Below are 13066 nucleotides of genomic sequence, written 5' to 3'. Positions count from 1 at the left end.
TGAGCAATTGATATTTTCCACTTGTTTAGCTCTAACTTTGTTTGTATGAAAATTGTTTTGTAACTATATTTATATAGGTCATGGGTTCCTTGGCAGATAGACACCTAAATATTTTATTTTGTCTACAACTGTTCTGAATGGAATTTCTCTTTCCATCTCTTGCTGCTGGACTTCACTATAACATATGGAAATGCTGATGATTTGTGTGAGGTTTATTTTATATCCTGCAACTTTGTTAAAGCTGTTAATTGTTTCAAATAGACTTTTGGATGATTCTCTAGGATTCTCTTAATATATCATCATAAAATGCTCAAAGAATGATAGTTTTGTTTCTTCACTGTCTATTCTCATTCATTTAATTCATTTTTCTTTTATTACTGCTAATGACAATATTTTTAGTACAATATTGAATAATATTGGTGATAATAGACATTCTTATTTCATCCCTGATATTGTGACTGTCTCAAGCTTCTCCCCATTACAAATGATGCTTGTTGATGGTTTAGATAGATGTTGCGTATAATTTTAAAGATAACTCCCTTTATTCCTATGCTTTCCAGTGTTGTTGTTGTTTTTTAATAGAAATAGGTGCTGTATTTTGTCAAAAGCTTTTTCTGTGTCTATTGAGATGATATGGTTTCTGCTGGTTTTGTTATTAATATGGTCAATTATGGTGATAGTTTTCCTGATATTGACCAAGCCATACATTCCATACATTATAAATCCCACTTAGTCTTAGTGTATCATTTTGCTAGTAAGTTGGAATCTTTGTTTTAATATTTTATTTTTAAAATTTGCCTCAATATTCATTAAGGAGCTTGATGTGTAATTTGCTTTCTCTGTTTTGGCTCTTTCAGGTTTAGGTATCAATACCATATTTGTGACAAAGAAGGCATTTGACAGGACTCCTTATTTATTTTTCCATAGTATTAGAATTCATTATTCTGTAAATGTTTGGTAAAATTCATTTGGAAATCATCTAGCCCTGGAAATTTTTTCTTAGTGAGTTCATTGATTGCTTGTTCAATTTCTTTTTTTCTAAAATAGGATTATTTAAGTAATTTATTTCCTCTTCTGTTTACCTGGGCAATTTATGTTGTTGTTAATATTCATTCATTTCAATTAGATTATCCTATTTGTTGGCAAAAAGTTGGGCAAAATAGCTCCTATTTATTGCTTTTATTTCATCTTCATTGGTGGAAAGTTCACCCTTTTCATTTTTGATGATGATAATTTGCTTTTTTCTTTTCTTTTTCTAATCAGATTAAACAAAGATTCATATTTTTTTTAATCATACCAGCTCAACTTTATTAATCAGTTCAATAATTTTCTTAGTTTTAATTTTATAGATCTCTCCTTTGAATTTCAGAATATCTAATTTGATAGTTGGGGATTTTAAATTTTTTTTAATAGCTTTTTTATTTGCATGCTCAATTCATTGATCTTCTCTTTCTCTATTTTATTCATGTAACTATTTAGACTCATAAAATTTTTCCTGAGAACTGCATTGATTGCATCCCATAGGCTTTGGTATGTAATCTCATTATCGTCATTTTCTTAGACAAAGTTATTGATCATTTCTATGATTTGTTGTTTGATCTTCTCATTATTTAGAATTAGATGATTTAATTTCAACTTGGTTTTTACTCTATCTTTCCCTGACCCTTTATTGAATATAATTTTTTTATTGTTTATCTTTGTATGCTTTTCTTGAGTCCTGAGTTTGAAAATCAAAATTTCTGTTTAGTTTCATTATAGAAATGATTGAAAGTCCCTTACTTCATTGAATATTCATCTTCTCCCTTGAAAGATAATTCTCACTCTTGTTAGTATTTGATTCTTGATTGTAATTCTAGGTCCTTTGCCTTCCTGAACATGGTATTCCAGGTTTTCTTATCCTTTATTATAGAAGCTGCCAGATCCTGGCTGTGGCTCCTCAATACTTGAATTGTTTTTTTGTTTTGTTTTTTTTATATTTTAGTTTCAGTTTTTTTTTTTTTTTTCCTGCAGCTTGCAATATTTTTTTCCTTGAGATTATAGTTTGGGGGGGTTTTCCTTGTGGGATCTCTTTCCAGAGGTGATCAATAAATTTTTTCAATGATGATTTCCTACTCTGGTTCTAGTATACCAGGGCAGTTTTCATTGATGATATCTTAAAAAATGGTATTCAGGCTCATTATTTGGCTGTGAGCTTCAGATAGACCAATAATTTTAAAATTGTCTCTTCTGGATCTATTTTCCTGGACAGCTGATTTCCAATGAAATATTTCACATTTTTTTCATTCTTTTCAGTTTGTTTGACAGATTTTTGATGTCTCAGAGTCATTAGCTTTTATTTTGCCCAATTCTAGTTTGGCAATGTAGGACAATTTTCTTTAGTTAGCTTTTATAACTCTTTTTCCATTTGTTTCTTCTACTTTTCAAGGTTTTGCATTCTTTGGTGGATTGATTGATTTATTTATTTTTGCATTTGGCCTATTGTGTTTTTTAAGAAATTGATTTCTTTAGTGGATTTTTTATTTCATTTGGCCAATAGTATTTTTAAAGAAGCCATTTTCTTCATTTTTTTTCTTTTTTTTTTTCCAAACTGTTGATTCTTTCTTGCATACCTCTCCTTTTGTTTACCAACTTATCTTCTCTCTCTCTCTCTCTCTCTCTTTTTTGTTTTGCTGAGGAAATTGGAGCTTAGTGACTTGCTCAGAGTGTCTGAGGCCAGATTTGAACTCATGTCTCCATAACTTCAGGGCTGGTGCTCTATCTTCTACACCAACTAGCTGCCACTCTTATTTGCTTTTTAAAATCTTTTATGAGTGCTTCCAAGATGCCTCTTTGGGCTTCAGACCAATTCACTTCACCCTTTGAGATTTCTCATATGGGCATTTGTCCTCTTCTGAGTTGGTGTTTTGGTCTTCCTTGGCACCACAGTAATTTTCTGTGGTTAAAGTTCTTTTCTATTTCCAGCTCTTTTTCTTTCTTTATTTATTTTTTCCTATTTTGTGATTTTTGAGGTTGAGATCTACTCCTGGAGTACAAGTTGTGCTGTCTCAAGCTTTCCATGGAGCTTTGAGCACAGGATTCCCTTATGTTTGGTGTTTTGCTCACAGCAAGAGGTAACCTTATCTAGGATCTTCAGAAAACAGACTGCATTCCTGGGGTGCCAATATTATGATTAAGAACCTCTCACTGGCTTTCCTGGACACTATCTGAGCTGAGCTGAACATCCCTTTCACCCTAGTGAGACTGACCTTTCTTGAAGTTTTTCCAATATATTTTGAGCTGCAAAGTGGTTTTATTTAATCAGATTTTGTTCAGAGACTTGGTTGCATGTGGTTTTTAGAGGGAAACTGGGAAAGCTTGAGTAGCTATCTTGGTTCTACTCTTTAAATCCCCTACACAAGTACATGCCAACTCTGTCTTTAATGCTATAATCTTGTTAATTAATTATATTTGAAAGAAAGTAATATAAATGTATCAAAAAATATCATAAATAGTTTTTTTTTTCACATTGCATTAATCTTCCTTCAAGGATATAAACAATCATTTGGAATCAACAAATATAAAATTATTAATATTCTAATGAAAGTTAGAGGCTGAAGATGCCATGCTTGAATTGAGGTTTCAATGAAATAATGAATGAATGAAGAAGAAGAACAAAAATAACAATGACAGTATCTTTCAAAATCATAATAAACCCCTTCAAGTCCCAATATATATTCCATATAATGGAGGAAAGAAGACACAATTGCAAAGTAAAGTAAAGATAATAAAAGTTATATATTAGTGGGACTTTATAGACTACTTTATAGACTATTACAGTAGTTGCCATGGCCTGGCAAGAACACTGATAACTAATTGTCTACTAATTACTGGAGTAGTAACATGATAAATGTGATAGAACTGTTTCACTAAATGGGGAAGCACAATAAATGTATAATGACCATATTATAAACTAGGAGTCACCTTATTCAAAATCAGATTGATCTCTCCATTAACCCATGGCAACCCTTTTAAGTTTTAAGTTTTAAGTACTATGATAATAGTTTAATAGAGGGGACAGTAGAATAAATAGTGTTCCTTTACATTCTGATATATACATGTGTGTTTAGGTGTATATATACATAGACATATATGTGTATGCATATATATATATAATATATGTATATATGAATATATACACTTGTATGTGTGTGCATATGTATATGTTTAGACTTATGTTAAAGAAATCAGGAATATTAATAACTTATGTGCTGGAAACACTTTATGCAAATAACAAAGACTACCCAAGTGGGCAAATCTGGAGTGCATACGAAGAAAATAAGAGTACATGGATATTTCTATTATTTGCAAGTACTATATCACTATTTGAAGTATATTTTATCAAGCATCAATGGTATCCTTAGCTCTAGGTCACATGACTTCTTCCCATTTTTATTTCTAGATTAGAAAAAATAATAGAAGATAAAACTTTAAAAGCTACTTAAGTCACTAAGATAATTGTAAAAATCCTGGTCACTAAAATATTTAATTAATTTAAATTCCAAAAAATATGCCAAATAACACAATGAATGATTAAAAAAAGAAGAAGCAATGCTAACTCAAGTGATTTTGCAAAGAAATGAGCATACTTAGACTTGGATTATACAAAATCAGTTTTAAATTTGATGACATAAATGTAATTAGTAGATCAATTACAACAAAACAGCCAGTATCTACTAAAATCATCATTGAATAAATATGAAATTTTGCAAATTTATTTCACAGAAAATGTAAAGAAAAACTTCAAAGCCTCCATACAACAGAATATATATATATATATATATATACATATATATATATATATATATATATATATATATATATATATATATATATATATATATATATATATATATATATATATATGTATATATATATATATATATACAGAGAGAGAGAGAGAGAGAGAGAGAGAGAGAGAGAGAGAAAGAAAGAGAAATATAGATATAATCATATTGATATTTTTGTAGTGAGAAATCATAAAAGGAAAACTGGTACTAACAAAAACTCATGAGGATTAGTGTTAAATATTAAGATGGCAACTTTCTTAACTTGAATAAAAATCATTCCAATTTAAATAATCAAGGTGTATCATTATTCATTGAAGTTAAATAAAGAAAAGTCTTGGTTCAATGCAATCCTTCCCACTGAATGCTTTATCTCATTCTAACTAGTTCCCTTCTCCTTCCCCTACACCCTGCACCTTTTTATAAACTTTACAATAGATATCCATGTATTAATCAAGATAAATTGAGGAAAGTGTTTAAGCAAAACAAGGAGCATCACACAACCTATTCTTATTGCTTGGAACAATACCTTTTTCTTTTTCTTTTTCTTTTTTTTTTTTTTTTTTCCTTATCCAATGAAGAGAATGGATCCAATTCTAATCAGAATGAAATTTATGTTCCATGTCCATTACTTTATTTTAATTTGAATATGCTAAACTTCTTCAATAATATGTTCATCAGTAAAAGTAGATAAGTTTGGTATGATTCTATTAGTTAGATGATCGTGAATATTCATGTCAAAATCTTATTTTCCAAATTTGAATCATGGGCAAAATGAACTGGAACCTGAGGAATAAAGGAATATTTCAAGGCAGTAAAAACATTTCTTGATTCCAGCAGATTTATTATTTCTTCTTAACGTTATTTTCTTTTAAACTTGAAATTACAAATTATCTCTCTCTTTCCAATACCCTTCTTCACTTATTAAGAAGGAAAATAATAAGATAGCAATTATACATGTGAAATCATACAAAACATTTCTGTAAAAGCCCTAAATGAGAAAAATAAAGAATGTCAGAAAATTATATTCAATTTTTGCTTAGACTTCATAAATGGATACTAATTTTTTTTTTCATCACGAGGCCTTTGGAATTGTCTTGGATTATTGTATTGCTGAAGTCATTAAATTTTTACAATTTATCATCATTACAACTGTCCACAATGATTTCCCAGTTCTTACTTTAGTTTATATCACATCTTGCTATTTTTTTTGTTTTTTTTTTTTTGCTTTTTTCCCAAAAGAATGCCCTCATCATTTCCCACAGCATAGTACTCCATCAACAATTGCATGTCTATTCAGCCACTCCCTAACTCATGAAAATCTCAATCCCAAAGTTTCTGCCATTTCAAAAGAACTGTTATAAATAATTTTGTAAGGAGGATTCTGAAAAGATGGTAGTGTAGGTTAGCTTTTCCAGTTTCCCTCACAAATAGAACAAATGTGTGCCTCAGGGTGAACATAGACTGGTGAAAAATCAAGAAGACTTGGGGCACAACAGGGTATCCTCCTGATACAACCTTAGACTCTCTGAAGAAAGACCAGAGAAGATCCAAAGAAAAGTGAAAACACCTCTGGGTTGGTTCCATTAAAACATCAAGTGGGGAACCCTCAAATTAACTAAATATGGTTGGAGACTTAGCAGGAACCACAGAGACTTTCACCTCAAGGACTGTTTGTGGAGTGGAGTCTGGGTCCTGGAAGACTGAAGGAATGTTGGCTGATTAGGAATACCAGGCCTAGCTGTGCTGCCAGGGGCTGTCTTGGGTCAGAAGGAATCAGCACCTGGTGAGCATGGAGGCAATAGGACAGGGATGCTGTTGGCTGTGGGCACTTGCTGGAGGGGAGAAGTTTTGGTTTTGGATTTCTGGTCAGAGGAGAAAAAATAGTAAAGCCAGAGTACCATGATTAGAAGTAATTACACTAATACCTCTTATTTAAAAAAAAAAAAATTACCAGTAAAGAAAGAATGCCACCATATTAACATACTGGGAGATAGGAGAACATGGAAGAATGGGGTTCATCTTCAGCATAGAACACTGAAGAGAAAAAAAAAAAAAAAAAAAAAGAAAGAAACTTCTTCTTCAAAGACTACCACAAAATGGCTGCATGGCCAAAGAGAATTTATAGAAGAACTCAAAAAAGAATTTAAAAATCAAATGAGAGGCATTGAAAAAAAAACTAAAAAAGAAAGTAAAAACCATCCAAGAAAAACAAAAAATTTTATGGGAAAAAAGTCAACCCACTAGAAAAGGAGATTTAAAAGTCTCAAAGATGAAAATAACTTTTTGAAAATTAGAATTGGGTGAGAGGAAGCCAATGAAGCTATGAGAGACTAAGAAATGACAAAACAGATGACAAAGAAGGAAAAAAAATAGAACAAAATCTGAAACATAAGAAAAACAACAGATCTGGAGAACAGATCAAGAAGAGAAAATCTAAGAATAATTTTTACTGCCTCAAAGTAGTGACAAAAAAAAAAAAAAGAACTTTGACACAAGAAATGATCCCCCCCCAAAAAAAAAAAAAAAATTGTCTTTTAGTAGTAAAACTGGAGGGGAAAATAGAAATTGAAAAATTCCACTGATCACCACCTCAACAAGATCTTTTGTGGAAAACATATAAGAACATTATTGCCAAAGATTGAAGCTCCCATATCAAAGAGAAAATTTTGCAAAAAAGAAATTAAAAAAAAAAAAAAAGAAAAAGCAATTCAAATATACTCGAGCTACAATTAGAATTGGATAGGGCTTATCAGCAGCCACAATAAAAGATTGCGGGTCCTGGAATTATATCAATGGACAATCAAAAGAAATAGGCTTGTGACCAAAAATATCATATTCAGCAAAATTATCTATAATATTGAATTAGAAAAAAACTGAACATTCAATAAACTTACAGATTTTCAGGACTATCAACCAAATCAGAACTTAATAGAAAATTTAACATATAGAGCCAATATCAAAGATTAATTTCAAGCAACTCAACATGGACAAATTGTTTAGTTTTTTTTTTTGTTTGTTTTTTTTTTTTTTTTTTTTTTTTTTTTTTTACAGGAAATGTATAGCATATATTTAGGGTAGACATTAACAATAGGGCAGTTCAAAAGAAAGGTTGGGGCAAAGTTAAAGTACAAATAGCAATTATACCATACAAATGAAGTGCAAAGGAAGATTAGACACAGAAGACATTAGAAGGAAAGGAGGGTCCATAGTTCTTAAAACCTACTTAGGTCAAGAATGGATTAAATAGGCAACACTATATATCTGTAAAGAGATAAAGGGGGGAGATGGGTGCACAGGGAAGCAAAAGGTGCTGGAAGAAGACAAGGGAAGAATGGAGGGAAGCTATGTAATAGCAAGGCAAACAGAATTAAAGAATGTGCAAGGATAGGAATGATGTGTGTGTGTGTGTGTGTGTGTGTGTGTGTGTGTGTGTAAGTATGTGTATGTATATATCTACATATGTGTATATAAATATATCCTTTCTTAACTATAGCCTGCTTGAGAATATTAGATTCTGCTTCAGACGTATGTGTATGTGTGTGTGTGTGTGTGTGTCTTTCTGTTTTAAGTGTGTCTCTTGTAAAAAACATATTGTTTTGTGTGTATGCAAAATTTCTTCCCTCTTTGAATCAATTCCAATGAAAATGAATTTGGATAATTGCCTGCCACCAGTTATTTCCTTTTCCATTGTAAATCACCTTCTTTGCATGGCTCTATTATGTGAGAAAATTTTCCATATTCTATCTTTTTCTTCCCTCTTCTCCCAGTGCATTTATTTTTCTCACCTGTTTATTTTTTGGAGATCATTCCAACATAGTGGTCTCATCTTAATGGCCTCACATAAACTTATTTTAATTGTCCTCATAATGGCATGTAATTATTAGGAATTACATGTATCATCTTCCCATATAAGAATGTAAATACTTTAACTTTGTTGAGGCCCTTATGATTACTCTTTCATTTTTGTCTTTTTATGTTTCTCATCAATCTTATGTTTGGAAGTCAAATTTTCTATTTAGCAATTGTTTTTTTATTGGGACTATTTGAAAGTCTTTTATTTTATTAAATATTCTTTTTTCCACTTAGTAGATTATACTAAGTTTTTCTGGGAAGGTGATTTTTGGTTATAATCCCAATTCCTTTGCCTTCTAGAATATCATATCCCCAGCCTTTCAGTCCATTAAAATGAAAGCCACTAAATCATGTGTGATCCCAAATACGTGAATTTTTTTTTTTCATTCTGACTGCTGCAAGTATGTTCTCTATTACATGGAAGATATGGAATTTGGTAATGATATTCTTCAAAGTTTTCATTTGGGATCCTTTCCAGGAGGTAATTAGTGGATTCTTTCTATTTTTCTCTCTGGAATTAGGGTATCAGGACAGTTTTACTTGATAATTTTTTTTTAAAGGATGATGTCTAGATCCTCTTTTTTTAATCATAACTTTCAGGTAATCTTGCAATTCTTAAATTATTTGTCCTTAATCTACTTACCAGATCAATTGCTTGTTTTTTATATAATATTTGACATTTTCTTCTATTTTCTTTTCATTCTTTTGACTTTGTTTTATTGTTTTTAATATAGGTTCCCCTTGCCTAATTCTAATTTTAAGGTGTTTCTTTAGTATCTTTGTGCCTCTTTTACCAATCTGATAATTCTATTTTCAAAATTGTTATACATTGCTTCTCATTCACACCCATTTTTTTCTTTTATTACTCTTTTTTTTTTTTTTTTTTTTTCCTTTCAAAAGTTCTTTCTGGGCTCCATTTTCCTTTGAGATTTTTGGTAACTTTTTTTTTCCCCACATGATTTTCTTCTTAGTTTTTTGTCATGTTCTCTTTTTCTAGGTTGTAATCCTTCTCTTGGGGACAGGTCTCTTGGGGAGCTTCTGGAGGCAGCCTTAGTTTCAGTTCGGTTTCATCAAATGCAGCCAGGGGTTAAAGTCCATTACTGTCTCTTTCCAAATCTTATCTCCTTCACTTGGGACTCCACTAGTTTTCTGGAGGCCTTCCTCTCACCTTGATTCCTGAGAGCTCTGCTGTTAGTCCTTTGTCTCTTCCAGCTTCAGCCTCTAGTTCCCTCTGAATCCAAAGCCTCCAGCCAGCACAAAGGTTGAAAATGGAATGAATCAGACTCCACCTCCAAGAGTGGGATTGTGGGCTTCTGTGTTGTGAATCTCATGGAAGTCAATCCTAGTTCTGAATCTCCCAAAAGTCCATAAGCAAGCTTTTTCTTTAGACTTGTGAATCTCCTGGACTTGGGAATTTCCCCACTGAAATCCTGGCTCCTTATATCCTCCCAGAGAATGGGCTAGTGAGTATTCCCTGGGCTTGTGGGAGCTCCTTAAAAGTATGCTCTCTTAAAGGTGTGAATCTCATGGAATTCTAGTAAATACATTACTGAACTAGAGAATTGTTAAGTACCATGCTAAATTATATAATTATATCCATTACAGTGACTTAGCACCTTGTAAGAATCCTAACAATTTTTGTCTTGACATTTTCTTTTACCACAGTAGCTTTTTAAGGTCAAATTCTTTCTTTAATCTTCTATCTGGGGTTTTTGTTTTTTTGGCTGTTGCTTGCTCATTTTCCCAACCTATTTCTTGACTTTCAACTTTATGTTAAAGTTACACTCTACTCATCTGGGGGTGGGGAATCACTGTCCCAAACTTCAGACATTTTTCGCTTCTATTTTCAAAGATAATTCAGGAGGTCTGCAAGTTTTTGGTGCTTTTGAGGTTTTGTGAACCTGGGAACAGTATCCTTTTCTGGTCTGCACTTTAGGTTTTTTTTTTTTTTTTCCCAGGAAGGGCCCCTACTTCCCTTTAGCCACAAATGTTGGAACTCTCTTTGCCTTGGAAGTGCCATCAGGTCTCCTGCTCCCTTTTGACTAACTCCCAGTACTTCAATCTGTCATGGGATTGTGATTCAGAAACATAGGTAGACAATAGACTTGCCAATCAATACCACCTATACTCAGTGCCAGGAAGAAGTCCCCTGCAAGTTCTTTCTTATCTATTGTCTTAACCCCCTATGATATGTGGCCTAAGAGTTCTCAGGTACTGCTGCTATGACTGCTGTTGCTGCCATCATGTGTTAGCATTCTGAATGGATATCTACTCCAGTATCACAGAATTTTCTTGCTAACCTCCTAAGTTTTCATTGGCAAAAAAAAAAAAAAAAAAAAAAAAAAAAGTCTTACCCTGACCTTTTATTTGTTCTCTCACTCCCAAATTTTATTTCAGGCATTGTTTTAAAATTATCTATAAGGAAACACAGAGAGATTTCATCTGTCTAATCTGCCTACAATCTGCCATCTTTGCTCCTTTGCTTCCCAGAATATTTCTTTCATCTAAAATTTATGGTAAAATTGGTTTCTGCTCACCTGGATGTGGTAATGTTGGGGATCCAGGCTATGGCATGAAAGACATGGTGTGAATCATGTGAAAGAATTCACTGTGTTAACTCTGTGGAAAAGAAATAGGAAAGTTTATTTCTTAATATCACTAAGAAAGCAAGTCTCTTAGCACACAAAATCTCTCAAATGGGATTAGGAGTTTTTTTTTTTTTTCTAAGTGGTTCATCCAGAGTACTTAGCTTTATGGTCAGAGTTCAGGGCTTGGGGCTATTGAAACAATAGGGAATTTTGGATTTGAATAGGTTTCAGTTCAACTCTATAGAAAGTCTGATTAGTGGTAATTATCATCAGTTCAACTCTATAGAAAGTCTAATTAGTGGTAGTTATCATCAATGGGGGTTGATTTCTAGAGTGAGATAGGATTTAGGAATCTGGATGGGACAGGAAGGCAAAGTTCAAGGTAAATGACCTCTGAATGAGGGGCTCTCCCCTGTCAGTAAGGCACCTCCCTAAATTTGATGCTGTGTGTGTGTGTGTGTGTGTGTGTGTGTGTGTGTGTGTGTGTATGCTGCTGTTTGGGGGATCTGTAAATTTTTAGTGCTTGTAAGGTGGTATGATCTAAGAAGAGGTATGGTTTCTGTTTTCCAGATTTGTGTTCTGGTCTTTATCCAGGAAAGAATCCTACTCCCCTGAAACCATAACCATTAGTAATCCTTTGATTATACATACATATAAGAGAGAGAGGAATCTAGAAAACAAAAGCATATCAGAAATTCTATTTTCTCTTTAATGTTAATTAAAAGTAAATAATAAAAAATTAAGGAAATGGGGTAGCTAGGTGGTGAAGGAGTTGGAGCATCAATTCTGAAGTCAGGAGGATATGAGTTCAAATATGGCCTCAGACACTTAACACTTCTTAGCTGTGTGACCCTAGGCAAGTCATATAACCCCAACTGCCTCAGCTAAAAAAACAAAGTTAAGGAAATGAAGAGTGTAAGTGGCACAAAGAATAAGAAAATTAAATAGTAATGAATGAGATGAGGTGAGATCTTTCAAGACAGTTGCGAAAATCGAGTAAGGCTTCATCTACTTCAGAGTTCGAGTAGGCCTGAAGGACTCTGAAGTTCGAGCAAAGGGCATTGCCTTCCCCTCCTATGATATCTCCCTATTTCATCCAAATATGGGCAACTATGTACGTATTGGTCAAGTTCAATTTCATGGGTAGATCTCGCGTTTAGAATGTAAGACTCTCAGCCAATGAGGATGAGGGTCAGTGGTGGGAGGGGGCGTTTTGCCTTAGGGATTAAAGGTGCTGTCCTGCCCACAGGAGGTGCTTCCTCTCTTCGATAGTCTACTGGAAGAGTGGGACACCCTTCTTGCGAGAATGTACAATAAACTTTGCTTTTCTCTAGAGCTCTCTCCAGCTTTTTTTATTAAATGGTGACCCCTCACCATTTCCATACCACACAGTAATCAACAACTTTAATACAAAACAACTTTTATTTCATTCAAGATGATTGCCTGGATGAGCAAGAAAAGCACAATTCTCAATAGCAATTACAGGAAAAAACCTAAAATTCATATCAGGTTAAATGATGATCATGGAACCCAATTAAAATATAATAATTGACTTATTCTGATGCAACATTGCACAATAAATTACCTAGAATACTTACTATAGGGAAAAGGAAAAAGGGGATGCTAACAGTTCCAGCACAGACAATTATAATTTTTTTTTTTTTTTTTTTTTTTTTTTTTTTTTTTTTTCTGAGAGAAACCTAAATATCTCATTGAAAAAGCCTCAGAGAAGCCGAAAGTCAAAGGCTGGTCAGAGAGAGAACATTTAAAGCTATGGAGAAAGGACACTAACAATGTTGT

The sequence above is a fragment of the Sminthopsis crassicaudata genome, chromosome 1 (genome assembly GCF_048593235.1).
Source record: "Sminthopsis crassicaudata isolate SCR6 chromosome 1, ASM4859323v1, whole genome shotgun sequence".
Taxonomy (NCBI): domain Eukaryota; kingdom Metazoa; phylum Chordata; class Mammalia; order Dasyuromorphia; family Dasyuridae; genus Sminthopsis; species Sminthopsis crassicaudata.
The sequence above is the reverse complement of the archived record's forward strand: the minus strand, read 5'-3'. Positions refer to the sequence as shown.